Source organism: Eulemur rufifrons, chromosome 30 (assembly GCF_041146395.1).
Source record: "Eulemur rufifrons isolate Redbay chromosome 30, OSU_ERuf_1, whole genome shotgun sequence".
In the NCBI taxonomy this organism is placed as follows: domain Eukaryota; kingdom Metazoa; phylum Chordata; class Mammalia; order Primates; family Lemuridae; genus Eulemur; species Eulemur rufifrons.
In genome coordinates, this window is record NC_091012.1 from 14,517,264 (window position 1) to 14,538,761 (window position 21,498).

A 21,498-nucleotide genomic window follows, 5' to 3' on the forward strand; every position below is an offset into this window, starting at 1 on the left:
TGAATTTTGCCCTTGACCAGTATGTAGTAGCCATCTTTGTCTTTTATTATTTTTGTTGGTTTGAAAGCTAAGTTATTGGAAATTAAGATTGCCACACCAGCTTTCTTTTCGTTACCGTTTGCTTGAAATACCGATTTCCATCCTTTTATTTTCAGTCTAAATGCATCTTTGCAGGTTAGGTGGGTTTCTTGAAGACAGCAGATACTTGGATTGTGTTTTTTTATCCATTGGGCCAGTCCATGTCTCTTGAGTGGGGAATTCAAGCCATTCACATTTATTGAGAAAACTGATAAGTGAGACGGTTTTTTGTTCAGCTTGTTGCGTAGAACTTCATTGCGATGTTTTCTCTCCTGAGCCATTGTGGTATCTGGAATTTGATCTTTAGCTCTTGAGTAGTTTTACATTCGTGGATCTTTCTTGTGCTGATCCGTGTGTAACTCTCTTTTGAGTACTTCTTGTAGGGCTGGTCCTCTCTTGGTGAATTCCCTCAACCTTTGTTTATATGAGAATATCTTAATTTCTCCTTCGTATAGAAAACTTAGCTTAGCTGGGTACAAGATTCTAGGCTGGGCGTTCTTCTGTTTCAGAAGAGTGAAAATGGGGCCCCAACCACTTCTTGCTTGTAAGGTTTCAGCTGAGAAATCTGGCGTAATTCTGATGGGTTTTCCTTTGTAAGTTACTTGTTTCTTTCTCCTTACAGCTCGGAGAAGGGACTCTTTAGTGGATATTTTGGTCAGCCTGATGACTACGTGCCGTTGTGTTTTCCTATTTGCTATGAATCTCCCAGGGGTCCTTTGAGCTTCTTGAATCTGTATGTCTAGAGTATTAGCAAGGCCTGGAAAATTTTCCTCGATTATGTCTTCAAATAGCTTGTCCAACCCTTCCTTATTGTCTTCTTCACCCTCAGGAATGCCAATAACTCTCAAGTTAGGTTTCTTCACATAATCCCACATTTCTTGAAGACTCAGATCATTTTTCTTACTTCTTTGATCTATCTCTGTGACTGACTTATATAGTTGGAAAGAGTTATCTTCAATTTCTGAGATTCTTTCCTCTGTTTGATCTACCTTGCTCTTGAGACATTCCACAGTGCTTTGTAGCTCTCTGAGTGAATTCTTCATTTCTAGGAGTTCAGTTTGGTTTTTCTTCAATATTTCAATTTCTTTAGTGAATTTTTCCTCCAAATCCAGTATTTTTTTTGTGGTTTCTTTGTGTTGATTATCCATTGATTCTTGTATATTATTCAGCTTGTTTATAATCCATAATTGGAATTCTTCCTGTGACATGTTGGTCTTTTGAGTCTGGTTTGTGTCAAACTGTTGAGAGCTGGTATTTCTCTTTGGGGGTGAGCTTTCCATTTGATTCTTTGTGCTCCCCGTGTTTTTTTGCTGGGCCCTTCCCATCTAGATTTATCATTGGATCTTTTCTTAAAGATTTAGTCTGGTTAACAGCACTCTTTGTACTCTGTTCTTAGGCTGTGAAGCAGTCTAGGTATATTGCTTCCTTTGTCAAGAGGGGGAGACTGTTGTATATTTTTTAGAGTTTTTTCTATTTCAATTGGGGGACTGCTTCTGGTGGGTCCAACCCTAGAGGATTGGAGTGATCCAAGACCGCTTTGGTGAGTTAGGACACTGTGTTGTGGTCTTTCAGAAGACAGGCAGGGTCCACACTAGTAGTAGACCGAAATTCTCTTTGTTTGTTTGTTTCCCTTTGGTTCTTCCTCTATAGCGGTGGTTTCTGTCTCTATCCACAGGAAAGATACTAGCTATGGGGAGTGGCCGGTGCCCTCGCTCGCTAAGCGCCCCAGTTGCTGCAGCTCCCATGGGCAAAAGTCTGCTTTGGCCCAATGTCCCCAGGGACCAGGCTCCACACTCTCGCTTCTGGAGAAGTATTCAGTGTTTACACATGAGCGGGGCCCCTATATAAGGTCTGTGGACCAGGGGAGGGGGCCGTGCAGGGAGCCTCTTGTCACCCAATTGCTCCGCAGTGACTTGGCTCTGGGCCCCAAGATGGCAATTGTGCGCCCACAGATCGCTGGCATTGGAGGTGACTACTCAGGTTCTGGTATGTACCAGAGCCAGGGGCCTGGCCCATTCCAAACCTCACCATGGCTTCCCAGTTAGAAGGCAAAAAGAGAGAAGAAAGAAAAAAAAAAAAGAAAAGAAGAGAAAAGAAAGAAAAGAAACAGAAAAGAAAAAGAGAAGAGAAAAAAAGAAAAAAGAGAAAAAACAAACAAACAAACAAAAAACACAAAAAAACTAACCAAAAACCCCAAAAACATAAACACAAAAGAATAAAAACAAAAGTACACAGCACCACACCACATCTCTAAATGAAAAGATACACAAATCTGAAGTATATAGTTCGGCGACTCAATGATTGTGTTTTTACGCCTTAGCTCAGCTCTGCCCCTTCACGCCTGCTCGGTTGGGTCCCAAGCGGCGACTCAATGTTTTTTTTTTTTGTTTTTTTTTTTTTTTTTTTTTTTTTTATATCTTAGCGCATCTCCGCCCCTTCACGCCGAGCACGGCCCCGGCGGAGATTCCCCCAGGGTCCAAGTTGTTCACCCTTTATTGTCTCCTGCCCAGTGTGCCCATGCATATCCCGCGCTCCCGGCGTGGGCCCAGAGACCAGCGGAGGGCGCCGGGCAGAGAGAGCCGCTCAGCACCTTATGGCTCCCGAGCGGTTCTGCCTTTGCTTTCAAGATGGCACCTGCAGCGCTCCGGGGTGGGAGGGGGACTGGCTCCCCGGCAGGCAGTGACCGCCACTGCTGGGGGGCTGGCAAGCAAAGCCACCGGGGGCCACCGGCTGGAGAACTGCCGAAAAAAGCAGCACAGAGGCACAACGCAATTTGCTGATTCAGGATCCTTCGTGCCCCTCCCCCCTGGCGCAGGTCCGTCCCTCCTCGCCAAGGGCTGTCTCAGCTGAGACTTCCCAGCTTCCAAGCTATTCTCCCAAAAAAGTCTCCTGTCTGCAATGCCCCACGTTTACCTCGGTGCTTCTGCTCTGGCTTGCGGGAGATCTCCAAACAATTGGGATTGGAGGTCAGTGAGGAGAGCAAGCCGCTTTCCCAGAAGGCTGCCCCCGCCCCACCTGGGGGCACGTGGCAGTCGACCCATGCTCCGCTGGCTACTGTCTGTTCCGCGTTCCGCAGAGTTTCGCGATCCTAATTTTTGTTCACCTCAGACCTCACTCGCTCTGTTTGTCCCACGTTGATTTTCCGTGGATTCACACTGCTGTTCCTGTGTCGGAGCGGTCCTCTAGCATTGTGGCAGGTCCGGATCAATGACTTCCTCACCGGAGCGCAGATCCAGGCAGTCACCACCACTCCACCATCTTCCCAGCCATATATCGCAGAAGCTTTTTAATTTGATCAGATCCCATTTGTTTATTTTTGTTGTTGCTGTGATTGCTTTGGGGCTCTTTTTTATAAATTCTTAGCCTAGGACAACGTCAAAAGAGTCTTCCCCACATTTTCTTCCAGAATTCTTAAGGTTTCATGCCTTAGGTTTAAGGCTGTTATCCAACGTGAGTTCATTTTTGTGAGACATGAGAGTTGAGGATCCAGTTTCAATCTTCTGCATGTGGACATTCGGTTTTCCCAGCACCACTTATTGAATAGAGATTATTTTCCCTAATGTATATTATTGTCTGCTTTGTTGAAGATTAGATGACATTGTGACAATGATTTTATATCTGGGATCACTGTACTATTCCAAAGGTGTATCTCTCTGTTCTTGTGCCAGTACCATATTGTGTTGGTTACTTTAGCCTCATAGTAAAGATTGAAGTCCTGCAGACAGATCCCTCCCAATTTTTGTTTTTGCTTAAGATTTTTTTGGCTTTAGGTCTTCTCTGGTTCCAGACTAAGCATAGAATTATGTTTTCTAAATATGTAAAAATGATGCTGAAATTTTGATAGGCATTGCATTAATTCTATAGATCACTTTAGGTAGAATGGACATTTAACAATAATGATTCTACCAATCCATTAGCATGATAGGGATTTCCATTTGTGCAGATCTTGTACAATTTCTTTTCTCAGTATTTTGTAGTTCTCCCTATAAATATCTCTCACCTCTTTCCTTAAATACATTTCTAAATATTTAAATTTCTTTGATGCTGTTTTCAAAGGTGTTGTGTCTTTGATTTGATTTTCAACTTGACTGTTATTGGCAGATATGAATGCTACTGATTTGTGTGCATTAATTTTGTATCCTGAGACTTCACTGAATCTGTTTATCAATTCCAGGAGTCTCTTGGCTGAGTGAGGCCTTGGGCTTTTCTAGATATAATAGCATACTATCAGCAAAGAGTGAGAGTTTGACCCCTTCTGACCCATTTGGACACCTTTAATTCCCTTCTCTTCTCTGATTGTTCTGGCAAGGACTTCCAGTACTATGTTGAATAGAAGGGGAGATAGTGAGCATTCTTGTCTGGTTCCAGTTCTAAGTGGGAATGCTTTCAGTTTTTCCCCATTCAATATGATATTGGCTGTGTATTTGTCATATATGGCCTTAATAATTTTAAGGAATGTTCCATCTATGACTATTTTGTTGAGGGTTTTTATCATGAAAGTGTACTGGATTTTATCAAATGTTTTTTCTGTATGTATTCAGAGAATCATATGGTTGCTGTTCTTGCTTTTATTTATACAGTGAATTACATTTATACATTTGTGTATATTGAACCAGCCTTGCATTTCTGGGATAAAGCCCACAAATTCCTGGTGAATTATTTTCTTGATGTGCTATTGAATTCAGATTGTAAAAATTTTGTTTATAATTTTTGCATGTGTATTCATGAGGGATATTGGTCTGTAGTTTTCTTTTTTTGCTACATCCTTTCCTGGCTTTGGTGTCAAGGTGATATTGGCTTTGTAGAATGAGTTGGAGAGGATACCATCCTTCTCAATGTTGTCGAATAATTTCTACAGTATATGTATGAGCTCTTCTTTGTACGTCTGTTAAAATTCAGATGTGAATCCATCTTGTCTGGACCTTTTTGGGGGGGAAGATTTTTTTTGTTGCTCCAATTTCTATGCTTGATATTGGTCTTTTCAGGCATTCTATTTCCTTCTGATTGAGCTTAGGGAGCTTGTGTGTTTCCAAGGATTTGTCCATTTCATTCACATTGTGTAGCTTTTGGGCATATAGATTTTTCTAGTATTCAAAGATAATTTTTTGTATTTCCATGATGTCTATAGTGACCTCTCCTTTTTCATTTCTGATTGAGTTTATTGAAGTCCTTTCCTTTCTAGTTCTTGTCAATCTAGCAAGAGGGCTATCAATTTTGTTTATCTTTTCCAAAAACCAGCTTTTTGTTTTATTGATCTTCTGTATAGTTTTTTTATTCTCAATTTCATTTAGTTCTGCTCTAATCTTAGTTATTTTCTTTCTTCTGCTAGGTTTACAATTAATTTTCTCTTCCTTTTCCAGTTCCTTGAGAAGATTTATTAGTTTTTTGATTAGCTTTCTGACTTTTGGATGTGAGCATTTAATGCTATTAGTTTTCCTCTCAGGAATGCTTTTTGCTGTATCACACAGGTCTTGATAGCTTATGTCCCCATTATCATTGAATTCAAAGAATTTTTTATCTCCATCTAAACGTATGCCTTCACCCAGCAGTCATTTAGCAATAGATTTTAGTTTCTGTGATTTTGTGAAGTGGTGAGCATTTCTGTTGTAAATGATCTCTAGTTTTATACCACTGTGATCTGAGAAGATACATGGTAAAATCTCTGTTTTTTAAAATTTGTTGAGGTCTGATTTGTGGCCTAGGATGTGGTCTATTTTGGAGAAAGTTCCATGAGTTGAGAAGAAAGTATATTTGGCTTTATTTGGGTGGAATGTTCTGTAGATGTCGGTTAGACCCATCTGTTCTAGAGCTCTGTTTAAGTCCATTATTTCTTTGCTCATTTTTTGTTTGGAGGATCTGTCCATTTCAGACAGTGGGGTGTCAAAATCCCCCACTACTACGTCATTACTGTCTATCATACTATTACTATATCATGGAAATATACTTTCTTCTTGCCAACTATATACAGCATTTGCCAAAACTTTGTGATCTCCACAACTTTATATCTCTAACATGCAATTTCTATGCATAGTAACTAAATGAAATTCCAACTTTTTGCCCTTAGTGTCACTTTCCAGAAGGTCCTAAAAACCCTCCTAACTTTTCCTTGATTGAGGACTTCTGTTTCTCCATTTCTCCAACCTTCCTCATTGTTGAAGATTGATCACATTTCAAACATTTAAAACAATCAATCCATATTCAAAAAATCAAAATTAATATAAAAATTGTGACAGGAAAAGTATTAAATTTTAAATAAATACAGAATATCCGACTGTACACTTAAACAAAAAATGTCATTCAATAATTTAATAACCATAGGTTAATGGGCAACCTTAAATTAATTTAGGTTACCATGTTATACATTTTAAGTGGACATTCAGTATAGTGGCATCAAGTGCATTCACATTACTTTATAATGATCAACACTATCCATCTATGAAACAACTTTTACTTCCCCTAACTGAAGCTCTGTAACTATTGAACATTCTTCCCTGCCCAGCTCTTAGCAACCACCATTTTTCTTTCTGTCTCTATAAATGTGGTTGCTCCAGGAACATCACATAATGAAATCATACATTATTTGTTTTCTTCTGATTGAGTTATTTCACCTCTAGTAATGTCCTGAAGTTCATCCATGTTATATCATGTGTAAGAATGCCCTTCATTTTTAAAGGTGAATAATACTTCATTGGATGTATGCAGCCCATTTTGTTTATTCATTCTTTCAGCTGTGGCCATTGTGTTGCTTCTAGTGGCTTCAGCTGTATATTTGAGTATCGATTTAATGCAGTGTTTGATAACAGATGTTAGATATTTTATTTCAATGAGATAAACATATATAGCACAAAATATAGCAATTTCAAATAATCATCTGTTTAAACATGCAAGAGAGGTTTATGTGTTTTCAGAGAGTAAATTCAACAACTGAAATGTCTTTTCAGCTTAGGAAATACAAGTTCTTATTGGGTTATTTTTACTTGTGGTTAAGTAGTTTTTAAAATTTGATATCATTATCTCTTGACATTTCAATGGATATAGATGATACTTTTATTTTTTATTTTTAGGTGAAATAATTTTAAAAAATAAGGTCAGTTTTGTATGGATCTAATTGCTCATCATGCTTTAGCATTTAGACTAATCTGAAGATTAACTAAATTTGTCAATAAAATGAGTTGAAGGTAATTATATTTCTCTCAGATGTGATGTTCAATTATTTGCCTTATTAAAATCATAGCCAATATTTACATATTAGAGTAGTGACATAATTTGCCACTAATTAAAGAATTTATAAATCTACAATAATGATTACCTGGGAAAATTCCTTAAGATATATCCATGGATAAATATGTGGTTAAGATTTAAAGAAATTAAATTATCATACAAATAGAATATCTGCAATGTTATTTAAAGGAGAATTGAACCTGAAAATTGACTAGTGTAAGAGTGAGAAAATTTGGTACCCTGGGGAACAAATATTTTCTTTTTTTGTTTTTCTTCATTATGGCTTCAGAAAGCGGGAGAATTTTAAAATATGTTTTCTTCTGTTTTCAGATTCTCTTGTTTAAAAGGGTGATAAAATTGTGACATCTTTACTTTATATTACATTGATCTTTTTTGCAATGTTAGTAGTAGGCACATATATGTCCCATTTTTTCTCATCAGGAACTCCTTGATTAATCATAGAACATCTAGAACACTGTCTATAATATCCTATTCTGCACTTTTCTGATCCCTGTTCACAAAACTTAATATTAAAACTGTATATCTTTTACCTAGGATTCTTAAATAATTAATCAATCTGTTCTGTCAAAAATAAAATAGTAACAGCAAAATCATTTATTTGACAGAATTTACGGTTTATTACAAGAGTTTTAGCTCAATGACTTTGTCAAAAAGCATGTTTTATTTCTTCATATTATGGAATGGATAATAGACAGAATGTTATTATCCATTCTAAAATATATACAGTGGTATAATTGTGGATTTTCTGAATTTCAAACTTCATAAGCAAATTATTAAATATTAGTGGATTGAGTTGGATTATCATGACTTACTCATGAAGATAAAAATCATGATGTCTTCATGAGCTGAATGTTCTCTCTGTGCAACATCTTCTTATTGTCCCTCTTGGGGTAGAAAAGAAATCTTCTAGCGTGGCTGTGTTGGATTCTCTCATATCAGAGGCTAGGATGTACTATTGAGGGGTGTGTCCAATTTTTCTTTTTGCCTAAATATACTCTTCTATTAAATAGCCAGAGTTGTATAAATCTGATTCTTTGGATACCAAAGATATTTAATTTTCACAGACATTTTATAGATTCCTGGAATTTCAGTATACTTCCTGCGTGCTTTCAGAAAGCTGTGATTTATTAAATCAAGAGACAATTATTTAGAAACAAAAATAAAATGTAAATAGATGATCTTGTAAAGGGATGATGTTGAAAAATACATTAAGAAGTGAAGTAATGTCATTCTGGCCTTACTTGTCTGTAGATTTGTAGGAAGGGAACATTAAACATGGTCATATTGAGAGACCAGCTCTTGTCAAAGACAGTAGTTAAAATGAAATATAACCATGGTAGAATCCAGCTACCTTTTCTTTTATTGAACTAAAGTCAAAAAAATTACTGCTACATTGTAAGTATCAATATTTTTCCATCCATGTAATGTAATTGCATTTTATTTTTATATTTTATATCTTGGCATCTGTGTAATAAAGTCAGTGCTACAGCAAAAACATAAAAAGCACATTGCATTCATTTTGCCAGGCACTTTGGAGTTTGATTTTATTTGGGGCTGTAGCTCATTAATTTGCTATTGCTTGTTCTTGTTTTTTTTTTTTTTTTTTAATATATACAGCCTGCCATCCTTGGATCGCGGTCCACTCTTTTATAAGTTCTGTGACCTCTGGTTTCTCTACTAGAAAATACAAATCTTAGATCCACAACTGTAAACATGACATTTTAAAAAATGTCTCATGAAATTGAAGATGGGAAAAGTTGTTTGCCCTTGACAAAACATGAGCTATTGTAATTGCTTGATCCAGGTAAGTTCCAGTTGTCATTTTGTTTATTAGAAGGTAAGCCCTCTGTAGATTTTAGTACACTTCTGCCTTTGGATCTTGAATCTAAGCAAAGTGGCAATCCTATTCTGATTAGATTTTTTAGTATTGATCATATGTGTGCAGTCTGTATTTAAAGTCAAGTTGTCTCATTTCCTGTGAAAAACCCCAGGCTCTTAAAAAGAAGAAGAAGACTGAAAGAAAAATGAAATAAAAATTTTAGATCCCTAAAATACAGTAACCAAAATTTAATAGAAAACTTTCATTGCAGTTCAACTCAATATCGAAATGGAAACAAGAGATGGAAAAGTCTGTGAATTTAAGGATAGATAATGATCAGGGTTTCCTCGGGGACAGTCTCTATTGTCTTAAATTTTTGTATGAGTCATACATTTCTATATCTTTGTAGGACACAAAATTTCAGTTTAAAACTGCACATCTCAAATAACATAAGGTGGCAACTGTGGAAATCAACTCCACCAACACTCTCAGTTTGCTGCCATCTGTGGCTGCACGCTATACTTCTTTTTCTTTATTTATTAATTTTTCTCAACTAGTTCTGTAAACTCTGTATTCTTTATTAAGTATGATCTGTGAACTTTCTGCCTGGTTAGTTAGTGGTCACTTAGTGATTGAAAATAATTTCCTTAAATACCTGAAACCCACAAATTTCTCAGTCTTTGCTGAGGGTTTCTGTATGAGTGTTAGGCACATGTGTATTTTATTTTATTTTATTTTCAATTTCAGAATATTATGGGAGTACATTCATTTTGGTTACATATAATGGCTTTGACTCTCCCAAGCCAGAACTACAAGTGTGCCCTTCCCCCATACAGTGCGCTCCACAACCATTGGTTGTGAGTTTATTCAACACCATCACCCTCCTTTCACCTAACTGGCACCCAATGAATATTACTTCCATGTGAGCACCTTAGTGTTGATCTGTTAGTACCAATTTGATGGTGAGTACATGTGGTGCTTGTTTTTCCATTCTTGTGATACTTCACTTGGAAGGAGGGTCTCCAGCTCTATCCAGGATAATATAAGAGGTGCAAGATCATCATTGTTTTTTGTAGTTGAGTAGCAATCCATGGTATACATATACCAAATTTCATTAATCCACTCATGTGTTGATGAGCACTTGGGTTGTTTCCACAACTTTGTGATTGTGAATTGTGCTGCCATAAACATTCCAGTGCATGTGTCTTCATTATAGAATGTCTTTTTTTATTCCTTTGGGTAGATGCCTAGTAGTGGGATTGCTGGATGAAATCGTATTTCTATTTTTAGTTCTTAGAGCTATCTCCAATTACTTTCCACAGGGGGTGTACTAATTTGCAGTCCCAAGAGCAGTGTAAGAGTGTTCCTATCTCTCCACATCCACACCAGCATTAGTTGTTTTGGGACTTCTGGCAATAAAGGGAATTGAGTCTAAAAGGTAAAGGAACATTTGAGAACATTTCCCCAAAGAGAAAATGTCAAGAAAATGAATTTATCAAAAATAACCAAATAGAAATCCTGGAGTTTAGAAATATAATAATCTAAAATTAAAAAAATACTGGAGCACCTCGACAGTAGTTTTCAACTGGCACAAGAAAGATTAACTGATGCCGAAGACAAATGGGCTAAAATGAAATAGATGAACTATAACCAGTGGTGGAGAGGTTGTGGAGAAACTAGAGCCCTTATGCATTTCTGATGGGAATGTAAGTTGGTGCAGCTTCATTGGAAGACAGTGTGGTGTTCACCAAAAGGTTTAATGTTCAGTTATCATATGATGTAGCAATTGCACTTCTAGGTATATGACAAAGAATAAATATCCAAAACTTGTACACCAATGTTCATAGCAGCATTGTTCTTAACAGCCAAAAATTGAAAATGAGCCAAATGTCCATTGACTTATGAGCAAATCAATAAAATGTGATACATCCATTAAAAAAGATAGATCAATAGTAATCATCCAATCTAAAAAGAAAATGAAAACATTCAAAAACTAAGGAAAAAAGCTTTATGGTCCTGTGGAGGGTCTTCTGGAACAATAATAAGATAATTTTTTTTGTGTTAAACTCTGATGGTGAGAAAATAGTGCAGTGCAGAAAACATTTTAACAAATACTGACTGAAAACTTACTGAATAACCGATCTTCACTGAAAAATCTAAGACTGAAACAAGGAATGTGGTCTTTCTCTGAAGCAGATGTGAACCATCATAGGCTGAGAAATGGTTTCTGAAAATAGCAAGTCCTAATTTCTGAACCCTGTGACACTTACCTTATAGAGTAAAGTCTTTGCAGATGTGATTAAATTAAAGATCTTGAGGTGAGATTACCATGGATTATGGGCACGGTCCCTAAATACCATTACCTCTTGCGTTACAAGAGGGATGTTTAGTTATGTCAGAAATCACTCCCATCTCTCCCCCACTATCTCTTATGTGGGTTGTTTGGCTGATTCTGGAAACTAAATTGATACCAGGCAGATTAACAAGAGAAAATCATATAAATGTTATTAGTTTTGCACATACATGGGGATCTTCACAAGAAAATGTTCTTGGAGGAAGTGGCCAAAGCAAGATCCTTTTATTCTTTTTAGACAAAGAATGATAAATTTGAGAAGAAATGACAGGGCAAAGAAACTCTGGCAAGGGAAAATACATTTCTAGGTGAGTCACTAGGAGATGTATGTGAGGGCGTAAAAACAGTAGAAGACAATGGTTACTTCATTAAGGATATTTTTTCAGGTTTATTGCTGCCCTCAAGTCCCAGTCTCTGATGATAAGAGCTATTTTCTCAGGGTGTTATATGGATGGTACCACTTTTTGACTTGCGGCATGAAGGAAGTGTTAAACTGATAGCCCTTTCCAAAACAACAATTTCTCCATATTTTCATCTCAAAATAATCATTATGCCAATTTGGCATATTTTTTGGATGGCATATCCTTTACTCCTGAAAATGTAAAGGAAATTTTGAGTTAGACAAAAGAGAAGGTGATGTGACCACAGAGGCAGAGATTGGAGTGATGCAGGCAAAAGGAGAGGGACTCTGACAGTCATCAGTGCAGGAACAGGTAAGACCTGATTCTTCTCTAGATCTTCTGGAGGGAGCACAGCCACGCTGACACCTTTATTTCAGCCTTGAGATACTAGTTGTGCACTTCTGATGCCAGACCCATGAGAAAACAAATTTCTGTGTTTTAAATCCTGACATTGTGGCAATTTGTTTTAGCATACATAGGAAAGCAATATATAAATTTTGAGAATCACTGAGGCAGTCTGACACTCATTATGAATGATTTTGAAGAAGAAAAAGAAAAAATAATGATAAGGAGGAAGATCAAGAGGAGGAAGAGGAGGATGCAGGCATTCTATACAGTAAAGACAAAGGGGTCAACTCATCAAGATGAGATAACAATTGTAAATATGGATTCACCTAGTATGTCTTTCAAGAAATTTGCCAGTTTCCTCTAAGATATTAAATTCATGGCCCTAGATTCATTTGTAGTGTTCTTTATTATCCTTTTAATCTCAATGTGATAATTTGTGATGTCTCTCATTGTTCAGGGGATAGCTTGGCTAAAGTTGTATGAATTTATTGATCTTTCCAAATAACCAGTTTTTATTTTTCAGATTTTTTCAAATGCTTTCATGTTTTCAATGTCATTGATTTGTATTTTTTTTTTTAATGACTAACTCTGGTACCCTGGGTAGAGTGCAGTGCTATCATCACAGCTCACTACAACCTCAAACTCCTGGGCACAAGCAATTCTCTTACTTCAACCTCCCAAGTAGCTGGGACTACAAGTGCATATCACTGGCTGATTTTTCTATTTTAATAGAGATGGTGTTTTGCTCTTTCTCAGCCTGGTCTCAAACACCTGAGCTCAAGCCATCCAGCTGTCCTGGCCTTCCAGAGTGATAGTAATACAGGAATGAGGCACTATGCCTGGCTGATTTCTTTTTTTTTTTATTTAAATATAACTTTTCCTCTACTTGCTTTATACTTAAATTGTTCTACTTCCTCTATTTTCCTAAGGTGGAAAATCAGTTTATTGATTTCAGATTTTCTTTACAAATAGATGAATTTAATGCTATAAATTTCCATCCCTTCTTCTTTCTCTGTGTTACTACAAAACTAGATAATTGGTGTTAACATTTACCTCAATTTTTTTAAAGATCCCGCTTGAGATTTCTGCTTTGGTCCATGAATTTTTGAGGATTGTGTTAACAGGTACACAAAAAGATGCTCAATTTCACTAATTATCAAGAAAATGCAAACTGAGCCACAATGGGTTATTATCTCACACACATTGGAATGACTGTTATCAGAAAGAAGAAACATAATATAAGTTGGGAAGTATATGGAGAAAAGAGAACCCTTAAACAATGTTGGTGGAAAGGCAAATGGTATAGCCACTATGAAATCACTATGCAGGTTTCTCAAAAAATTAAAAATTGGACTACTCTATGATACAGGAATCCTACTTTTGGGTACATATCACAAAGAAATGAAATCAGTATGACAAGGGAATATCTGCAATCTCATTTCTTTATACCATTTTTCAAAATAGTCAAGATATGAAATAACCTATATGTGGATTGACGGAGGAATGGATAGAGAAAATGTGGTACAGATATACAATGAGATATTCAGCCTCAAAAGGAAGGAAATTCTGCCATTTGTGACAATGTAGATTAACCTAGAAGACATTACGGTAAATGAAATAAGCCAGACACAGGAAGATAAATACTGCCTGATCTCACTTATATGTGGAAATATAAAATGTCAAACATGTAGAAACAGATGGTAGACTTGTTGCTTCTACGAGCTGGAGAAAGGGTGAAATGAGATGTTAGTGAACTGATACAAAGTTTCAGTTATGTAAGATAAGTTCTAAACAACAAAATGTGTATAGATAGCAATATTGTATTGTATGCTTATCAGTTGCTAAGAAGAAAAATCATAAATGTCATAAGAACAAAAATATTGTATCACTGTAAGTGACTGATGTGTTAATCAGGTATATTTGGGTGAATATTTCACAATGTCTATGTACGTCAAATTATCAAGTTGTATAAGTGAAATGCATATGATTTTGCTTCTAAATTATGCCTCAATAATATTGGGGAAAAGTGTTGTTTATTCCTTAATATTTGGGGATTCTTTCTCTATCTTTATGTTGTTGATTTCTACTTTGATTCCATTATAGTCAAAACATAGTGTGATATCTACTTTTATAAATGTTATGGTATGCTTTATAGCACAATATAAGAAGTTTCAAGATATTTCTTCTCATGTTTTTATAATGTATCCTTAGAAGATAATAGTTTTTTTTTTTTATTTTGAAACATGTCAGAATTCTGGAGGTAATTGGACTATATATGAGGTATTTAACTGATGACTGATGTGCCCTTATTCTGATTCTAGATTTTTATTTAACTTTTTCCACACTTGCTTCATATAATTTATTGATAAACTGAGTAAACACACAGGAATTAATCCATATAATTAATTAATGCATTTATCTAAGTTTAGGGACTACTAACCAAAAAGGATGTTTACTGTGATTGTGAGACGATTTCAATTTCTAGAACTTTAATAAAGGAAAAAATATGTCAAAAGTACATGTTCAAATTAAACAGTGATTATGCCCTCTCTTCCAATGTGTCAAGTGTCATATTCTAGAACTCTCTGAAGATTCCTTAGTAAATTCTGGTGAAAGGCAAATGAATTTATTTACTGAAACTAAAAGATGAAGAGCAGGGCAAAATGAATTTGAGGTGCTGGAAAGTGGTTTGTGATTTAATTTGGTGTAATTATGTACAGATGGTGAATGTAATGCTTTTTGAAACTGTCTCCAAATTTAACAAATAAGGAATGAGAGAATGACACGGCCAAACAACCAGAATTCAGGGCTGATTTCATCCTCTTGGACCTGTTTCACGGGCCCCAGGCTCCCTGGCTTCTCTTTGTTCTCACCATGCTGGAGCTTCTGGTCCTTTTTGGCAACACCATGGTCGTCCTCCTCATTCAGACCTACCCACTTCTCCACTGCCTCATTTTTTTTTTCTCATCCAGCCATCTCTGATGTACTTGTTCTAGATTTCCATTGTTCACCCCCAGATGGCCCTCAACTTTCTCTCTAGGAATAATCACATCTCTTTCACTGACTATGGCATTCAGCTATTGCTCTTCATGACCCTGTTGGCAGGAAAGTGTCTGATGTTGGCCATCCTGGCTTAGGACCTCTTTGTGGCCATCTGTCACCCATTGCATTGCCTCATCCACATTCCCCATGATCTCTATGTGTGTCTGGTGCTTGCATCTTGGTTGAGCGCAGTGCTCAATGCCTTGATCCATGTGCTCTACACTCTGACTTTTTGTTACTTCACCTCCAGGGAAAGCTGTCATTTCGTTTCTGAGTTCCGAGCTGTTTTGAAACTAGTTGTGCTGACAATTCCCTCTATCAAAAGGGTCTTTTTGTCAGTGGTGTTATTTTTCTCCTCTCTCCTATATTAGCCATTATGGACTCCTATGGAAGTACACTGTGCACTCTACTGGTGACAGCCTCAAGACTGGGGCACATGGGAACCTTGGCTACTTACTCCTTTCACATGCCCTTGGTGTCTCTATTCTATGTGGCTGCCATTACCAAGTACCTTCCACCAAAATCTCACTCCCCTGTCCAGGAGAGGTAGTCTCTGTCTTCTACGCGATCCTAACACAAATGCTCAACCCTCTCACCTACAGTCTGAGAAACAAGGATGTCTTTGGATCCCTCAGGGGAGTTCTCAGAAAATCGAGAATATGACATTTTTAAGTTTCCAATGAAAATCCAAATCTAAAACAACGAAAGCATATACATTGAAATGCTGGGATTTACCATATGTAGAGAGACATATTCATATGCATTTAAGTATAGAGAAAGATAGTTTGAGGAAAAAGAAGAGACAAAAAGAAAGAATCCTGTGTTGAAAGTTGCTATGTAAATTGGTCATTTTCTTCCTTTAATTCATTTGTGTATTTGTACTCAAATATAATATATTGGGAATGTGTTTTATATGTGTACTTGATCAAATACACTTTCCTTACTCCTATGCAATCATCTTATTTGGCATCGTTATTTATTTTGCTATATTTCTGTTTTTCATTGACAAATAATGGTATATGTATATGTAGGACACAATGTGTTGACTTTAGGTATACTTTGTGGAAAGATATGTTAAAGCTAATTAACATTTCTCAAAAGAGAGAAATGAATGTTCAACAGGTATATGACAAATTCTCAACCTATCTTATCAACAGGGAAATGCAAATTATAACCACAATGAGCTATTAACTCACACCAGTGAGAATGCCTATTCTGAATATGATGAATACTAAGTGCCGGTGAGGATGTGGAGAAAAGGAAACACTTCTATATTGTTGCTGTGAGTATACATTAGGACTGTCTAATTTATTTTTTTTTATTTTGTTATCTATGATGAATTTTTATTTATTTTTTATTTATTTTTATTTCAGCTCATTATGGGGGTACAAAATTTCAGGTTACATATATTGACCATGCCCCCCTATCCCCCCGAGTCTGAGCTTCAAGCGTGTCCATTCCCTAGACAGTACACATCACACTCAATCTGTAGGTATGCACCCATCCCCTCCCCCCACCCCATCCCCCCCAGTCAGAACTTCAAGCGTGTCCATTCCCCAGACAGTGCGCATCGCCCTCATCAAGTACATATACAACCATCCCTTCCCCCCAGCCTCCACCTCTGTTCGATACCCAATTGGTGTCATTCCCAAATGTGCACTTAGGTGATGATCAGGAACACCAGTGTGCCGGTGAGTACATGTGGTGCTTATTTTTCCATTCTTGGGATACTTCACTTAATAGAATGGGTTCCAACTCTCTCCAAGAGAACCAAAGACATGCCATATCGCCATTATTTCTAATAGCTGAATAATATTCTATGGTATACATATACCACATTTTGCTAATCCAGTCATGAATTGATGGGCATTTGGGTTGTTTCCACATCTTTGCAATTGTGAATTGTGCTGCTATAAACATTCAGGTGCAGGTGTCTTTTTTATAGAATGACTTTTGTTCTTCTGGTTAGATGCCCAATAATGGGATTGCTGGATCGAATGGTAGGTCTACTTGAATCTGTTTAAGGTATCTCCACATTGCCTTCCACAGGGGCTGCACTAGTTTACAGTCCCAGCAGCAGTGTATGAGTGTACCTATCTCTCCACACCCCCGCCAACATGTATAGTTTTGGGACTTTTCGATAAAGGCCATTCTCACTGAAGTGATATCTCATTGTGGTTTTGATTTGCATTTCCCTGATGATTAGAGATCTTGAACATTTTTTCATATGTTTGTTAGCCATTTTTATATCTTCTTTGAAAAATTTCTATTCATGTCCTTTGCCCACTTTTTGATAGGGTTGTTCAATTTTTTTCTTACTGATTTTCCTGAGTTCTAAATAGATTCTTGTTATCAGTCCTTTATCTGATGTGTAGTATGCGAAATTTTTTTCCCATTCTGTAGGTTGTCTGTTTACTCTCGTGACTGTTTCTTTGGCTGTGCAGAAGCTTTTTTAATTTAATCAGGTCCCATTTATTTATTTTTGTTGCTGCTGTGATTGCCTTAGGGGTGTTCTTCATAAATTATTTGCCTAGGCCAATGTCTGTAAGAGTCTTTCCTATGTTTCTTCTAGAATTCTAATAGTTTCTGACCTAAGATTTAAGTCTGTTATCCACTGTGATTTGATTTTTGTGAGAGGTGAAAGCTGTGTGTCCTGTTTTAGTCTTCTACATGTGGCTATCCAGTTTTCCCAACACCATTTTTTAAATAAGGAATCTTTTCCCCAGAGTATGTTTTTGTCTGCTTTGTCAAAGATTAGATGGCTATATGAGGATAGTTTTGTATTTGGATTTTCTGTTCTATTCCACTGGTCTGTGTCCCTGCACTTGTGCCAATATGGATTGGTAGAATCAACATTGTTAAAATGTCTATACTGCCCAAAGTTATCTACAGATTCAATGCAATCCCTATTAAATTACCAACATCATTTTTCATAGATATAGAAAAAATAATTTTACACTTTGTATGGAACCAGAGAAGACCCCATTCAGCAAAAGCAATTTTAAGCAACAAAAACAAAATGGGAGGTATTAATTTGCCAGACTTCAAACTATACTACAAGGCTGTGATAATAAAAACTGTGTAATTTATTTGTATTTCAATAAATTTAGTAGGTAACAGGTTTTTTTTTTGATAAATGGATGAATTATGTAGTGTTGAATTCAGTACTTTTAGTGTATCCTTCATTCAAGTAATATACATTGCACCCAGTAGATAATATTTGATCCCTCAACCCCAATCACCCTCCTCCCTTCTTACTCTTAAACATCTATTTTCTCAATACAGCCATTGGAGCAAATAGTATAGGGAAATATACATAACCTAAACATTTGTGCCCCCATAATAGGCTGAAATAAAAAAATGCTTTTTTGGAACCTGAAATACATCTCTTTGAAATAAAATATCAAGGAAGATAGTGCCCTATCACACAATTTCCACATGAAGATGAGATGCTAACTACAGTGAGCACCTAGCTTTAAGTTGCAAAATTATCTCCTCCTACATACACTTGAGATGTGTGTTTTTTATTTGAATAAAACCAATTAGCAAAAAAGAGAGTCTCACTAATTACCAAGTAAATTTCTCTGTATGACAAATTGTGCTGTCAAGTCTTCTTACTTCAAAACTAATTATTTATCTAGAGAACATGTATGTAAAAGGTAGGATTTGCTTTGTAATGTAAAGTAATGACTTTATGTATGTCTTTGAAATCTCTCAGTGGATTGGCATTATGTACATCACATATGGTTTAATTCAGTAATAAAAGGGTTTTTTATTTCTCTTTTAACTTTGTGGAGAGGTTTTCTGTGTTGGAGATTATGTTCAAAAATATTTCCTGAACACTTTCCAGAATTAAAAAAATATAACATGAAAATAAAACGTGTCCCCCAGGATTTACACTGGAGGTGCTTTGAAGAGTAGATCCTTCTTTGGCTTCCAGTCACAAACTCACAACTGTGCAGCACAGACCTTCACTGTCCCCTCATCTGCACACAGTAAGTTCTCTGTGCCTGTTTGGGGTCTGCTGTCTCATCAAGAGAATACTTAGACCAGATTCCTATGAAAACACTCTCACAGGATAATAATCAGTAGTACTAGCCTTTCATTAAATGCACCTGACATCTTCAGAACTGAAATGGATTCAGAGACCATGGGGCCATGACACAAGCCAGAACAAGATAGTGTGCACTGGTTTGAACCCAAAAAAAACCACTTCTGCCTTGTCCTCTTGCCCAAATGCCAGGGAATGTGACGTGGGTGCTACTGAATTCATGCCTCTCTGGAGGGCTAAATCTGCAGCTCTGAATTCTGAATCTAAGGCCTGAGGTTTTTCAGGATCCATTAGAGAAGGTTCCATAAGGGAATCTTTCCTCCTCTTTTCCTTACCTCACTGTAACACCAGAGAATGCACAGCAAATTTGATCCAACCTAGACCTGCCCTCAATCTGCAATTCAAAAGACAGGGGCAGATTTTGGATTAAGGATGTACAAAAAACTCAAGGGAGACATTTTCTGCAGTGTATGAGATGAACACAGACTTTGTAAATTGACTTTGAAAGGACTTTTGAGGGTGGGATTAAAGAATTTTCTAAGTCTTGTGTAGTGTCCTATTATAGTTGTGGGAGAAGAATAGAAAAGCTGGCATCACAACTAAATTTTTGTGGAAATTATTGGACACTTATTACTCACCTTTTCTGGTATTTTAAGGATTAAGTCACACAATGTAAAGGCTTCTTCATGGTGCAGCGTACCATCGTTCTGAGCACACAGTACATGCTCAGTAGACATTGCATTATGCTGGTCTTCACTTTGGAAAATAAGTATCTGTGTTGTGATGAGTGTTGGGCATAAGACATTCTGTATGCTGTGCTTGTTGTCTCTAGCTGAGTGCTCCTAATAATGGATCTAGGTTGAGCAACATCAGCACTAAAAGGGGACTTGACAAAGAAGCCAATTAATGTCCCCCTTCCACACCAGCAGACCACTTTTCTTAGAGTGAGGCCCACAATACAACATGATTTCTATTCACATTGATGGTTCAGAGACAATTTTTAAGTAATTGCCTCTCAGCCCAACCTTTCAATTAGGACCACCTGGCTAGCTTAAAAGAAACACCATCACCTGTCTATGGGGCTGGGTGGGAACATCCATGTGGTTTTAATTGTGCCCCAAATAATTCTAATTTGATACTAGGGTCAAGCATTAGAACTCCCAAATACATTCGTGAGATTGAGTTTAGACTTTTTTCCAGAGAGAAGTCACAGGGCCTGCTGCTTTGGGTTTCATAGGGGCAGATCAGTGTGGTCCAGATTCCCACTGCTGTAGCAGAAAGTCCTGGCATGTGTGGCAGGGGGAGGTCACCAAGGGAAAGACAGGAGAACCTCACATTTTAGTCTTTATAAGGAGACATCATACCTGACTGTTTCCTGTGACTAAGAACCAGTGAGTGTAGCCTTTTCTGCATTTTGTGGTCCTCCTGCTTGTGGATGCTGTGTAAACAGGTGAAGAAATTGTGCTGACTCCTTTCAGGGAATAGTCTCAAGATGTAATTTTGATTGTTCTACACAATCTCACCTGAAAAGAAATTTCAGAGTAGGAGAAGGAGAAGAAGAAATGGCTGTTTTTCAGGTAAGTGTGTCCCAGGTTAGGGGCCTGTGTCCACTGTTCCTCCTGGAATGTCATGCAGAACTTCAATTTTTAGAACTTGTAAACCTTTATTTCTTTACTTCTGATGTTTATGCCTAATGAGTTTTTTTCACTACATTTTTTTCATTTCTTCTTATGACAGTCAAGGAGCACTGGAAAATCCTTCCTCCCTATATAATAAAACCTGCTCTACATTCTCTCCACACAAGCTTCTTAATAAAATAAACAAGTTTCATAATAAATGTGTGATATGTAATATTAAAAATGTTCCCATTGTGACAATTCAACCTACAATAGTGTGGATATCTGATATTCCTATTGGGGATGGGATAGGGTCTTTGTATTTGAGTGAAGAAGGGGAACATGTACTTTCAAGGTTTGATCTGGATGTTTTCATCAGCTCTATGTGAAATAGCATTTGGAAAATGCAGAAAGAGGATAGCATTGATTGCCTAGGATAACAAGAAAATTCTGGAAAAATAAAAAATAGAAGACTTGCTCTGTAAAATGGAAAAGTATTTACATACATTATTAAAGATTACAAAACATGGGAAATATCTATAACTTGA